Source organism: Panthera tigris, chromosome A2, assembly GCF_018350195.1.
Source record: "Panthera tigris isolate Pti1 chromosome A2, P.tigris_Pti1_mat1.1, whole genome shotgun sequence".
In the NCBI taxonomy this organism is placed as follows: Eukaryota; Metazoa; Chordata; class Mammalia; order Carnivora; family Felidae; genus Panthera; species Panthera tigris.
In genome coordinates, this window is record NC_056661.1 from 163,005,413 (window position 1) to 163,018,469 (window position 13,057).

The following is a 13,057-nucleotide window of genomic DNA, read 5'->3' on the forward strand; positions in this document are numbered from 1 at the left end:
ATGAAATGGAACTACCCATGTAGGGCCTTTAGCACAGTGATTAGGAAGTGTTTAAAAACTTAGCCATTTTTATTGCTAGACATCTCCCGACTTACACATGGATGGCGTCCCAAAGATTCACTTTACATTCAGGGGCGGCTCAGTCGGTTCAGCCTCCAACTCTTGGTTTCTGTTCAGGTCATGATCTCACAGTTTGTGAGTTCAAGCCCCATGTCAGGCTCTGAGCTGACACCCTGGAGCCTGCCTGGGATTCTCTCTCTCCTCTCTCTCCACCCCTCCCCTGCTTGTACTCTCTCTCTCTCACTCAAAAACAAACAAACAAGCAACAAAAAACCCAAAAAACCCAAAAAACCAGGGGCACCTGGGTGGCTCGGTCTGTTGAGCGTCCAACTTTGGCTCTGGTCACGATCTCGAGGTTCGTGAGTTCGAGCCCCGCGTCGGGCTCTGCGCGGACAGCTCGGAGCCCGGAGCCTGCTTCGGATTCTGGGTCTCCCTCTCTCTCTGCCCCTCCCCCACTCTGCTCTGTCTCTCTCTTTCAAAACTAAACACTAAAAAAATTTTTTTTTAAATTTAAAAAGTATTAAAGACAGTTCATTTTACATTCTGTTGTTTGAACTAAGAACATATTTGCCCATGTGAATAACATTAGACATTCGGAGTGCTTGGGTGGCTCAGTCGGTTAAGCATCTGATCCTTGATTGCCTCTCAGGTCATGGTCTTGAGGTTCGGTTTGTGAGACGGAAACCCACATTGGGCTCCGTGGTGACTCTCCTCTCTCTGTCCCTCCCCCACTCGTCCTCCCCCCCAAAATAAATAAAATAAACATTAAAAACAAAGAATACTCGACATTCTCGTTGATTACCCATAAATAGGACCTGGTGTCACTGACGGGAGTGTGGGCCTGGATTTGCATCCCAGAAGGGGGGTGGGGGGGAGAGGGGGGCTCTGAAGCGTAGGGGGGGCAGGGCCCCCTCTATTGCACCTCAGGGATGTTCTCCTTAGGGTGCTGAGCCCGAGAGCCCGCAAACTGCCTTCAGCCCCTGTTGTACGGCCGGCCGGGCTCTTGCTTGAGTAATTCTCTTTCTGCAGCACTAATTAAATATTCAGTGCCTCTGGCAGTTGTCCAAACCTTAAAAAAATAAACAGCCCTCTTCTCCCGGCCACCTTTGCCCTCTGCGCCCTACATCAAATATCCCATTTCCTCGGTAGCTGGCTCGGGAAAGCGACCACTAATTTATGATGATATGTGAATGCCCCAGTCCCTTAACCCTCCCAAAGTTGTTTACGCTTTTAAAGAAATGGAATCTAGAATTTCAGGCGGTGACATAGAGAGCGAGCCCAGTATCTGCAGCCCCGGGATATTGATGGTGCCCTTTCTACAACACGGTTTTGAGAGTCTGGCGCTCCCCAGACGGGGTTAGCTGTCCACGCCTCTGTTTTCTGACACAACCCCTTTGCTGGAGGTATTTGGAAGCAGACCAGCTGTGCCCAGAAGTTTCACTGGGGGTTCTGTCCGGGGGGCCGGCCTCGCCCTCTCCATCACCTCCTCCCTTCTCCGAATCCCTAAAGCAGTTCTTCGAGAGAGCCCGGGGAGGTTTCCAGATGGTTGCAAGGTGGAGGGACCCGGGAAAAATCGGGCCCTTTTGAGGGGGAGTGTGTGTTTGTTCAGTGGCTATACCAGGGGTCGCCCATGACATGTGGTCCCCGCGGAATGTATTGCAGCCAGTGACAGGACGTGCGGGTTAGGGATAACTGATGACTAGGGTTCTCGTACTGTTCAGGCCAAAAATCGGGACACCTAATCTGACAAGTACAGATAAATTTACGGGGAAAGTGGGACCGAATAACTGGAACTGGGATCCATGCCAGAGATCTGGCGGCTAAAAAGCCAGGCAGGTGCCTGGCGGGGGGAGACGGGCAGGGCTGAGATCATGACCTGAGCCAAACTCAAGAGTCTGATGCTCGATTGTTTGAGCCACCCAGGTGCCCCGCATCTTTTTTTTTTTTTTTAATGTTTATTTATTTTGAGAGAATGAGAGAGAGCACGGGGGAGGGACAGAGAGAGAGAGGGAGAGAGAGACTCTCAAGCAGGCTCCATGCTGTCAGCACAGAGCCCAACGTGGGGCTTGATCCCACAACCATGAGATCACGACCCAAGCGGAAATCAAGAGTCGGTCGCTTAACCGACTGAGCCGCCCAGGCACCCCTCATTATTTTATTTTTAAATGTTTCTCCCTCGGTGGAACTCGTGCAAGCTCTCCTACTCGGAATTAATTGTTCTCTCCCTGGTGCTCCCTAAAATGCCGCCACTCTGTCCAGCCTGTTCACGCACTGACGTGTGCACACCTCCTTCTCCCCACCCACTTGCCGGTGTTCATTCTTGGACCCCAACCCCTCGGCTGGCTGCCAGCATCTCAAAGGGACTTGATAAAAGTTTATAAAATGTGTTGAAAATCTTTTATTTTGGCGGAGGGCGGCTGTGTGTTGGGGGAATCTTCGTTCCTATCTCTGACGTTGGACCGGAATCTACCACCCCAGGAGACGCCCCTCTGGCATGGGATTATTTTGAGCCCAAGCCAATGGCGACACAGCAGATGCGGGAGGAACTCTCTGCCCCCTCTCTTTCTGCTTCAAAGCAGGGCATAACTTCCCTTTCGCGCAGGTGCATGCCCTCCCTTGCCCCGTGCCCTCTCCCGAGCCAGGAGGAAGGGAAAAACTATCCTGAGAGACAGAAAGTTAGCACCGAAGGTGCCGGTGGCTCAGTCGGTTCAGCATGTGACTTCGGCTCAGGTCATGATCTCCCGGTTCGTGAGTTCGAGCCCCTCGTCAGGCTCTGTGCTGACAGCTCGGAGCCCGGAACTGCTTCAGATTCTGTGTCTCCCTCTCTCTCTGCCCCTCCCCCCCATTTGCACTCTGTCTCTGTCTCTCTCTCAAAAAATAAACAAACGTTAAAAAACAAAAGTCAGTGCCGAGATGAGTCTGCATAAACAAACCTTACCGAATAAGCCTGCTTTTCCATTAATTTCCCCCATTTATTTACCTTCCCATCGGTTACTGCCCATAGGAGCGCAAACTTCTTTTCGTTGTCTTGTCACGTTTCTACCACCGTCTCTTGCCCTCTGTTGAAACGATATACAAACTCCCGGGCCTAACTGCTTTCTAGGGTTTCTTCCCTCTTTTCTGTGAGGCCCCCTGTGTGAATATGAGGCTCTCTCCTGTCCACCTGTCTTTTGCCGGTTTAATGTGCCTGTGCTGCCGCTAACCTAAGAGGACTGAGGGACGTTGTCATCCTCTCCTCCGCCTCCAACCGGGCAAAGGTTGACGTTCACGGCTCTCACGTCCCTCAGTGTACAATCCTCCCTTCTAGACACATGGCCCTTTGTGCTGCCTCGTGGGCAACTCCTCGCCTGCCCCAAGCTCCCAGCGTGGGGCCCAGCCTTGTCCCCCCCACTGTGCTGCCTCCACTTGCTGTCCAAAGGGAGTCTGGGGCCCCTGGGTGGCTCTTGGTGACTCTTGGTTTCAGCCCAAGTCTTATGAATCTCACGGCTTGTGAATCCGAGCCCTGAGTCGGGCTCTGTGCTGATGGCGTGGAGCCTGCTTGGGATTTTGTCTCTCCTTCTCTCTGCCCCTCCCCAGCTTGTTCTCTCTCTCTCTCTCTCTCTCAAAATAAATCAATGCAAAAATGAAGAGAAAGTGATGCACCTCATTCTAATTCCTACTCAATAGTCAGGGTGGATAACAGGTTAATGTGACAGCCGTCTCAAGATAATCCCACAGCAGTAGGGGGCTCCGGGCTACACCTGAAGGGAACGGTGACAAGTTAGCCCCGGGGCCAGGCCACGTTAGCACTCTGGCTGCGGCAGAGGAGACAGAAGGGTCGGCATGGGGGCCAGAGAGCTGAGGGGCGGCATGCCGGTCCTCCCGGAGGCCGCGGGCCGGGAAAGCAGCAGCCGCACCACCAACGGCAGAGGGAGCCCCGGTGGCCTGGAGAGCCGAGAGGCCAGTGACGTCAGGGCAGGGCCGGAGGAGGGGCAGGGAGAGGTCGGGAAGCTTCCGCAAGTGAGTCTGGAAGGCGGGAGCTGGGGAGGGACGTTCGGAGCCGAAGCTCAGGGGGCTCTGTGTGGCCGGAGAGGGTACTTTCCATCGAGCAGGTGCGTGTGGCCTGTGCGGACCGCGGCGGGCCTGCAGGGGGCCCGTCCCCGACGTGTGCCGCGGCCTTCATACCAGTTGCTACAAAAATCCACTCAGTGGCCAAATACCCGCCACTTACATGGACTTGTTAAGGGAGGATTCACCTCGAACGGCTGAGGGGGTGACTGGAAGCTGAGTGTGCGTTCTCAGGGGTAGGTGGTGCCTCCCCTTGTCCCCTCACTCAACAGTGGGGCTCGGGAAGCGGGAAGCATAAGTAATTCTTTTCATTTAGGGAGGGTTCAGTGGAAATGGTGCTTGAGTGAATCCTATAGCCCTTTTCTTCTCTCCCCTCCCCTCCCCTCTGCTGTCCCTCTCTTCCCCTCTCCCTGTCCCCCCTCCCCTCTGCCCCCCTCCTTTCCCTCTCCTCCTCTCCCTTCCCTCTCCTCCCCTCCCCTCTCCCTTTCCTCCCCCCACTCCCTTCCCCTCTCTCTGTCCTCCCCTTCTCTCTCCCTCCCCTCCCCTCCCCTTCCCTCCACAGTGTGCCAGGCCCCTGCTGGGTGCTGGGGATTGATTTGGGGATGGGCAGGGTAGGATCCCTGTGTCCAGGAGCCTGATCTCCTACTTCTCCCATGCCGACTAGGGGTGTAAATCAGGATGAGCATCCTGGAAGGTCACCTCCCTAGACCAGGTGTTAGGACCAGCTATGTAACTGGCAGCACCCAGTGCAGCATGGAAATGCCAGGCCCCTTGTTAAAAAGATGACGAGGAATTTCAGGATGGGGGCGCCTGGGTGGCTCAGTCAGTTAAGCGTCCGATTTGGCTCAGGTCATGATCTCAGGTCCATGGGTTCGAGCCCTGTGTCGGGCTCTGTGCTGACAGCTCGGAGCCTGGAGCCTGCTTCAGATTCTGTGTCTCCCTCTCTCTCTCTGCCCCTCCCCTGCCCACTCTCTGTCTTTCTCTCTCAAAAATAAATAAACACTAAAAAAAAAAAAGAAAAAGAATTGCAGGGTGGCTGCAGCAGTGGGGCATTAAACCAGGCACGGGGCCGTCTTGGGCAGCCAGCAAAGCCAGCCCTGCCATGCACTAGGTTCCTGCCCAGTGACCCAGGGGCAGAACAAGTGGGGAAGGCAGAGGGAGGCTGTAACAAAAGGAAGGGGAGAAGACGAGAGAGAAACTGAGGCTTACGTTCACACTAATCACCCACAAAAGGCCCATTGTCTGTTTTCCTATAGGAAGTCTCCTGATCCCTTGATTCGAGCTGCAGAATCACATCTCAAAGGCACTTCTGTCATCCTTGCAGGGTTTTATCATTCTCTACAGGGGAGAACACGATCTGATTTCCGGGCACCAAAGCTGGGTCAGGAGAGGGGCTGGGAGGAAGAAGCCTGTGGTGGGAGGGGGGGGTGGGATGTGGAGAAAGGAGAGAAAGTTCTGATGCTTGAATGAAGACGCCGTTTTCCAGAACCAGCCAGCAAGAATCCCATTGGCCATGATTCCGTGAGCCAGCCGAGTTCCGAATGCAGCTGTACATGCGAGTGTGAGACGTCCGTGCATCGGCAACGGGGTCACGGTTACTAAATCACAGGTGACCAGCTCCAGGCAGGTTTGTGGGCACCGGGACCTCTTGTGAAATTAAATATCCTGCCATTTCCAAAGCGTGAAAGTTCACTTATGCTAACTGCTGAGTGCTAGAGAAACCTGTATCATGGTGGCATAAATATCCGCGTTTGCAAATGAACTGTGGGGTGGAGGAAACATTGGCAACCTCCTCTTTGCCCCACAAGGGAGCGTTGGGAACACACTACTGCTGTCACCAACCATTTCCTTCTAGGCGCCACGGGAACAGCAAAGACAAAGCTCTTGTTGCAGTCTCTGTCTTCAAGTCTCTTTCGTCTGGGGTGCCTGGCTGGCTCAGTCAGAAGTGCATGGGACTCTAGATCATGGGGGTCTTGAGTTCAAGCCCCACGTTGGGCGCAGAGCCTACTAATAAAAAAAGTAGTCCATTTTGTCCAATTAAGTATTGCTGCCCCGACTTTCTTGTGACACCCACGTTCATGAGAAGTGTTTTTCCATCTCCTCACTTCCAATCCGCAGGTGTCTTTAGGTCTAAAATGAGTCTCTTGTATGCAGCATATAGATGGGTCTTATTATTATTATTTTTTTAATCTCTTCTAGTCACCCTATGTCTTTGTATTGGGATGTTCGGTCTGTGCACATTCAAAGTCATTATTGATGGGTATGTAGTTGTTGCCATTTCATTACTTGTTATGTGGAGAAAAGACAAAACTCAAGAGCTAGATGGATATTTTTTGCAAGAGTTTTGAAAGACATGGGTAATGGTAGGAGGAATGGGTCTGTGTGGGCTGAATTGGAGTTTTGGGCCGTCAGACTGAGAAAGTGAGCCAGCAGAAGGGGTTTTGGGTCAGTCTGCAGGGTGGGGTCATGCAAGGCACTCCCCCCCCCCCCCAGTCCCCTCTTCCATGTGTGCTTGGAAGGCTGCTGAACGATTTAGTGTTTACATGATTTTAAAGTTTATTTATTTATTTTTGAGAGAGAGGGAGACAGACAGACACACAGACCACAAGCCAGGGAGGAACAGAGAGAGGAGACACAGAATCCAAAGCAGGCTCCAGGCTCTAGGCTCTGAGCTGTCAGTGCAGAGCCCGATGTGGGGCTAGACACGGGGCTCGAACCCACGAACCGTGAGATCATGATCCGAACTGAAGTTGGACGCTTAACCGACTGAGCCACCCAGACACCGAAGTACTAAGTGCTTTTAAATAGAGCTTACTTTGTTCTTTAAGGCAGAGATGAGGTATTCAGCTTAGAATGACTGGAAAATTTCCCAGTGGTAGTTTTCCTCCAGCTGGATGGGTTAAAAACTAAGTTCTATTGAAGCCCACCTGGAATATGTTGATTCCCATACAGCAATAATAATTAAAAAATTATAATGATAATAACTATCATTTACTTAATACTTCCTAGGTATCAGGCACCATTGGAAGGGTTTCTACATAAATCATCTCTTCATTCTTCGCACCAGCCCTCATGAAGCAGGTCATATTATTTCCTTAATTTTACTGAGATGGAGATTGAGGAATAGGGAGGTTCAATAAGTCGCCTAAGGTCACAAACTCGTAAAGTCAGCGCTGAAATTCATACTCAGTCCATTTGGCTTTAAAGCCTATACCTTTTACCAGTCTAGACTATTTAGCTCTGAATTAGAAAAGCTTTATCATCGTAAGAATTAAGTGTCCCTGGGGTCACAGCTGGCGAGAGAGCAGGAACGATTCAACACAGGTCACCTCCACGGATGGAAAAATGTCTCAAATCTTAAGTAATAGTGAGGATCAGTCTATTTCAACCCTTTTTTTATACCTTAGTTATCATCCAAATAGCCAGATTAGAGCTGCGTGATTGTGGCCACACAAATCTGAGTATATGAGAATTACCAACCAGAAGGAGAAGCAGGTGCCGGGAACCAGGGCAGCGAGGACATTGAACGCTTTCCATGTTAGAGTGCCTGGCATTTTTATAAACTGATTGTACAGCTCAGAAAAACCCTTCCTCACGGATAAGGAAACTAAAGCTCATAAATATGTAGAAACATATTTAAGTTTCTGAAATGGCATTTGAACACATTCGGAAAGACTTCAAAATTTGGGCTCCTTCCATACTCTAATAAAGTCAAATTAATTTTATACATTTTTTTTATTGGTATAAACTGATACAACATTTTCAGTCTGGATTAAGAGCACAGTGTGATTTTCACCTTGACTGATAAGCTATTTGTTATCAGCTATATGTATCAGGAACCCAGTGACTCCGGGTTTGTTTTGTTTTTTTTTTTTTGTTTTGTTTTTGTTTTTTTTTTTTGCAAACCGCTCTTGCTTAGAATTTATCTTGCACCTTGGTAAGTAAGGTAAGCACGAGAAAAAGTAAGTGACGACATGGTTCAGGTACACATGGTTGCAACCAGAGTTCCGGCTGGATGAAAAGTCTCAAACTCTGGGGCACCTGGGCGGCTCAGTCAGTCGAGCGCCTGACTCTTGCTTTCCGCTCAGGTCATGATCCCAGGCTCGTGGGATGGATCCCCAGGTCGGGCTCCGTGCTCAGCGAGGAGCCTGCTTAAGATTCTTTCTCTCTCTCTCTCTCTCCTCTGTCCCTCCCCTGCCCTCTCTGTGTCTCTCTCAGCCTCTCTCTCTACAATAAAAGAGAAAAGAAAAGACTCAAACTCAGCTGGCCTGGATTCTCACTCCACGGCTTTCCACCCACCACCGTTCGGTTTCTCCACATCATTCGCTATGAACTCTCATTTTGCCCGCACCCCTTCTCGGGCCCAGAGGGACCGGGTCAACACCCGGGGAGGATGTTTTGAAGCGGCACAGTCTTGCTTCGCTCATTCTAGTTCCATAAGAGTTCCTGTCGTGTTGCTTCTAAAAAACGTTCTAGAGCGAGCATCAGTAAGGAAAGGGGAGGCCCCTGGGAAGCCAACTCCTCCGAAACCCGTTGCTTGTGAGATTGCACAATGGCAAGAGACGTTTGCACCTCGCTGCTGGCAGTACACTCTGTCCAGAGTGCTTGGCATCCAAGTCTGCCACTCAGCAGTTTCCTTCCTTTCGGTAAAACAATTAGAGTTTTATTGGATGCTACTCAGTCCCTAGGACATATAGTGATTGCCTAATGGAAGTTCGTGGGCATTTGTTGCTGGAAATAGAAAACATTCTGGGTGAAGAGCTCACCATTTTCAAAGTGTGGGACCGGGTCCGTCCGAAGGGCAGGCTGTCGGGATCCCTCCTGGCTCCGACTGGGACCCACATGATCTCCGTGCTTCCCACATACTGGTGTTGTGACACGTTAGCATTTCCCTGTTTTCTTAAGAGGGCCTAAAGAAGGTACCCAAACAGAGCTGAATTTTCAATATATCCTAATTTGAAAAGTATGAGCCCCAGTGTTCTTATTTGATTAAAGGAGGTATTTATAATATCTACCTAGTGGGATGTTATGGAGAGTAAATGTGATGATGTGCTGAATATGCTTTATAAACGAAGATATTCTTGTAGTTCAGTTCTCTGTAAGAGTTGGCTAGGACAGTGTTACGAATAAAGTTATAGTGCTTTTCAGTAGAATGGGGAACCTAATTAATATGTGCACCTGTAGATTTAACTCTAGATTCTGACTGGTAGACCCAGAACTAGTGATCGATCTCAGGGGCGCCCGGGCGGCTCAGTCGGTTCAGCGTCAGACTCTTGATTTCTGCTCAGGTCAGGATCTCACGGTTTGTGAAATCCAGCCCTGCATCAGGCTCTGAGCGGACAGCATGGAGCCTGCTTGGGATTCTCTCTCTCTGTCTCACTCTGCCCCTCACCCTCCTCTCTCTCAAAAATAAATAAATAGGGGCACTTGGGTGGCTCAGTCGGTTGAGCCTCCGACTTTGGCTCAGGTCACGATCTCACGGTTTGTGGGTTTGAGACCCGCATCAGGCTCTGTGCTGATGGCTCGGAGCCTGGAGCCTGTTTCCGATTCTGTGTCTCCCTCTCTCTGCCCCTCCCCCGCTCATGCTCTGTCTCTCTGTCTCTCTCTCTCTTTCTCTGTCAAAAATAAATAAACATTTAAAAAAATAAACATTAAAAAAAAACAACCATGATTGATCTGATTAGAGACATAAAGGAGCATTCGCCCTATTTTGTCCAACAAATAAAGGAAGTGCTTTTGAATTGAACTCGAAGGATGAGTGGAATGGAATCTTGAAGGAGGAAGAGGATGGGGGTAGGTGAAGAAGAATGTTCTAGGCTGACCTGACAATGCAGAGTGTCTGGCATGTGGTCGGCGTGCCCTGATGTGTGAAGGGCGTAATGTGAGATGAGATTAGAGAGGTAATTCAGGAGTAGCTTGTGGAGGACCCTGAATGCCACAGTCAGGGTTTGGATCGAATTCCATAGTCATTCCTAGGGATTTGTTGCAGGCTGTGGGGAAGGAAGCTGGCGTGACGTACAAACCCTCTGTGTTTTGCCACCACGCCTCTCACGGCGGTGCCGCTTGGCCCAAAGAGGTCTTGGACAGGCAAAGCATGGAGACAGGCTGGCTAGTGTGAAGGCACCGGGTGGTTCAGCAAGAGGGACAGTGAGCTGAGTGAGCGGACTGAACGAGCAGGCCCTGGAAAAGGAGCAGCACGGGAGAGCAGCCGAGGACGGTTTCCGGGCTGAGCGGGTGCCTGGGCAGACGCAGAAGCACAGCAGAGTTGATCTGAACATGTTCACGTTCTCGGTGATTTCCTTACCGGGCCTGTGGTTTGGGGTCTGTTACTGACTCTCTGACATGCTCAACACGCTCTGGCCGATCAGCTCTGGTTTGGACCATTTTCTCCAGCTGTTGCCAAGACCTCCGGGAAGTCCATTGAGTGTGGTGACAGGCCCTTCCTCTTGAGGGAGAATGCCAGCTAATTTCAAAGGAATGGGCACTAATTTTTTGGTACTCTTCTCTATTTGCGATCTCATGGCAACGGAGAACACACAGATCGCTCCTGCCTACAGCTCTACTATTTAAGATTCACAGCGCGGCTGGATGGGCATTTTTGAAGACAGCCCTTTTTTTGTGTTCTTTTTCCTTCTTGGCCCAGCATAACTAGTTAAACACAGGAAATTAAGATCCCATTGTCTGGGTGCTCACTGACTAAATTGCATTAGATCGACACCCTCTAAGCCCTGATTATTTTGTTTTAAAGTTGTCTCCATATGCATAAATATGCATCATTCCCAGCCTCAAAAGATGTTTGTTACAAGTTCTTTTGAAGGTGGTCTTGAGTTATTCAGGACTCAGGATAGCAGCCGTGAACAGTCACATCGTGGGCCATGGAGGAAATGCTGAACTCTATACAGGAAGTGTTCTGCCTTCCCCACTTCTGGGGAGAAGCGCAATAAAGAGATATCTCTTCCTGCTTAGGAAAGCCAACTACAAATAGAAGCATATCGGAGGAAACAAGCCTCTTGGGCAGTATGATCAATAGAGATTGTACCTGAAGAGCTTCTTACAGAACATGAAATTTATTTCTCCGTGGGCGTTTTGTCCTAACACCGTCAAAAGCGATGCCGTCAGTCTCTGATGTATGGTTTACGGTCTGAGAAGAATAACACGGGACATGTTGTGGTATATGGAAAAAACGGAGACCGCGCGGACTCAGAAACTATGCCTCATTGTTGGCTTTCATTTGCTTCTGACGACAACAAAAAAGTAAACGCAAACCAATGTTATGTGCACCTGAGAGCTCTAAGCATTTTCCGATGACTTCTATCTACTCAACGCTCATTCGTTGAAAGTGGCTACAAGATGCTAGGTAGGGTCCGATGAGCTGGAGATGGAAATATAAAGAAGACATAATTCTACTGTCAGGGAACTCCTGGTATACGGGCCTGAGGGAAGCATCGCCGTTACCTTGCCATCAAATAAGTGCAAAGGTGGGAGGAAGCATGGAGGAGAGAATGATGGAAGGAGGGCTTCACAGAGGGGGTGTCGCGCCAGCCGGGTCGACAAAAATAACTTGCTTCAGCGCCAGTTCCAAGCAGAGGCTGAGGAGTGGAAAGGCACAGAATGAGGGAGCAGATCTGGTTTAATTAGAAAAATTATGAGCAGGGCAGCCACTATGGGTTGCCTTTCCCCTTCTTGTTGCTCAGACCCAACTTCAGCCAGGAATTGGCAGCCACGTGCTTCAGAGGACACAGGGTCCCTTTCCAGCCCAAGGGGTTCATCTTTAACCGTGGAGGCCAATCAGAGTGCGTCAGTTCCCCTCGCCAATGACTGCTTTCAGCGCGGGCTGGTGTCATGAGTTGAACTGTGTTTCCTAAAAGGACATGTTGAAGTCCTAACCCCTGGGACCTGTGAATATGATCTTATTTGGAAAGAGGGCCTTGGCAGCTGTCATCAAGTTAAGATGGGATCATTAGAGTGGGCCTTAATCCAATATGACTGGTGTCCTTATAGGAAGAGGGGAATGCTGTGTGGTGATGTAGATGTGCATGGGGAGAACACCGTGTGACAGTAGACAGAGGCAGAGATTGGAGTGATGCATCTATAAGCTGAGGAATGCCAAGAATTTCTGGCAACACCAGAAGCGGAGAGAGATGCACGGAACAGATTGTCCTCTGGAGTCTTCAGAGAGGACACAGTGTTGCCAACACCTGATTTTGGCCCTCTTTTCTCCAGAACTGTGAGATAATAAATGTTCGTTGCTTTGAGCACCCCAGTTTGCGGGCTTTGTCACGGTAGCCCTAGGAAACAAATTGAGTCAGGTTAATGAAACATGAGGGGAAGCTGCTAGGGACTTCTGGGAAAGTGCTTCCTTCCTCTCGCTCTTAGAAAGGAATGAAGATGGGGACATTTCCCCCTGTCCCTGTCCATTACCGTTATGTGGAGTGGCTGTAGCCATCTTGTAACGGTAAGGTGGTAAGTCTGAAGACAAAGCCCGGTGTGCAGAGCCTGGTAGAAAGGGATGTACAGGCCTCCAATATGTCATCGAGTGGTTGAATTATCCTGGAGTTTCTGGATTTGTTTTCTTTTTGTAATTTTTAAAAATATTTTTTAGTGTTTATGTTTGAGACAGAGAAAGACAGAGCATGAACGAGGGAGGGTCAGAGAGAGGGAGACACAGAATCGGAAGCAGGCTCCAGGCTCTGAGCTGTCAGCACAGAGCCCGACGTGGGGCTTGAACTCACGGAGTGTGAGATCATGACCTGAGCCGAAGTCAGACGTTTAACAGACTGAGCCACCCAGGTGCCCCTGGGGTTTCTGGATTTCTTATCATAAGAAATAAAATTTACTCATTCTTTGTGCCACCTTAAGTTTTTTGTTATCTGCATATGAAAACATCTTAGCTGATCCACCAAGGGGTATCAAGAGGGAATATTGAGGTCAGGAAATCTTTTATTTCCTA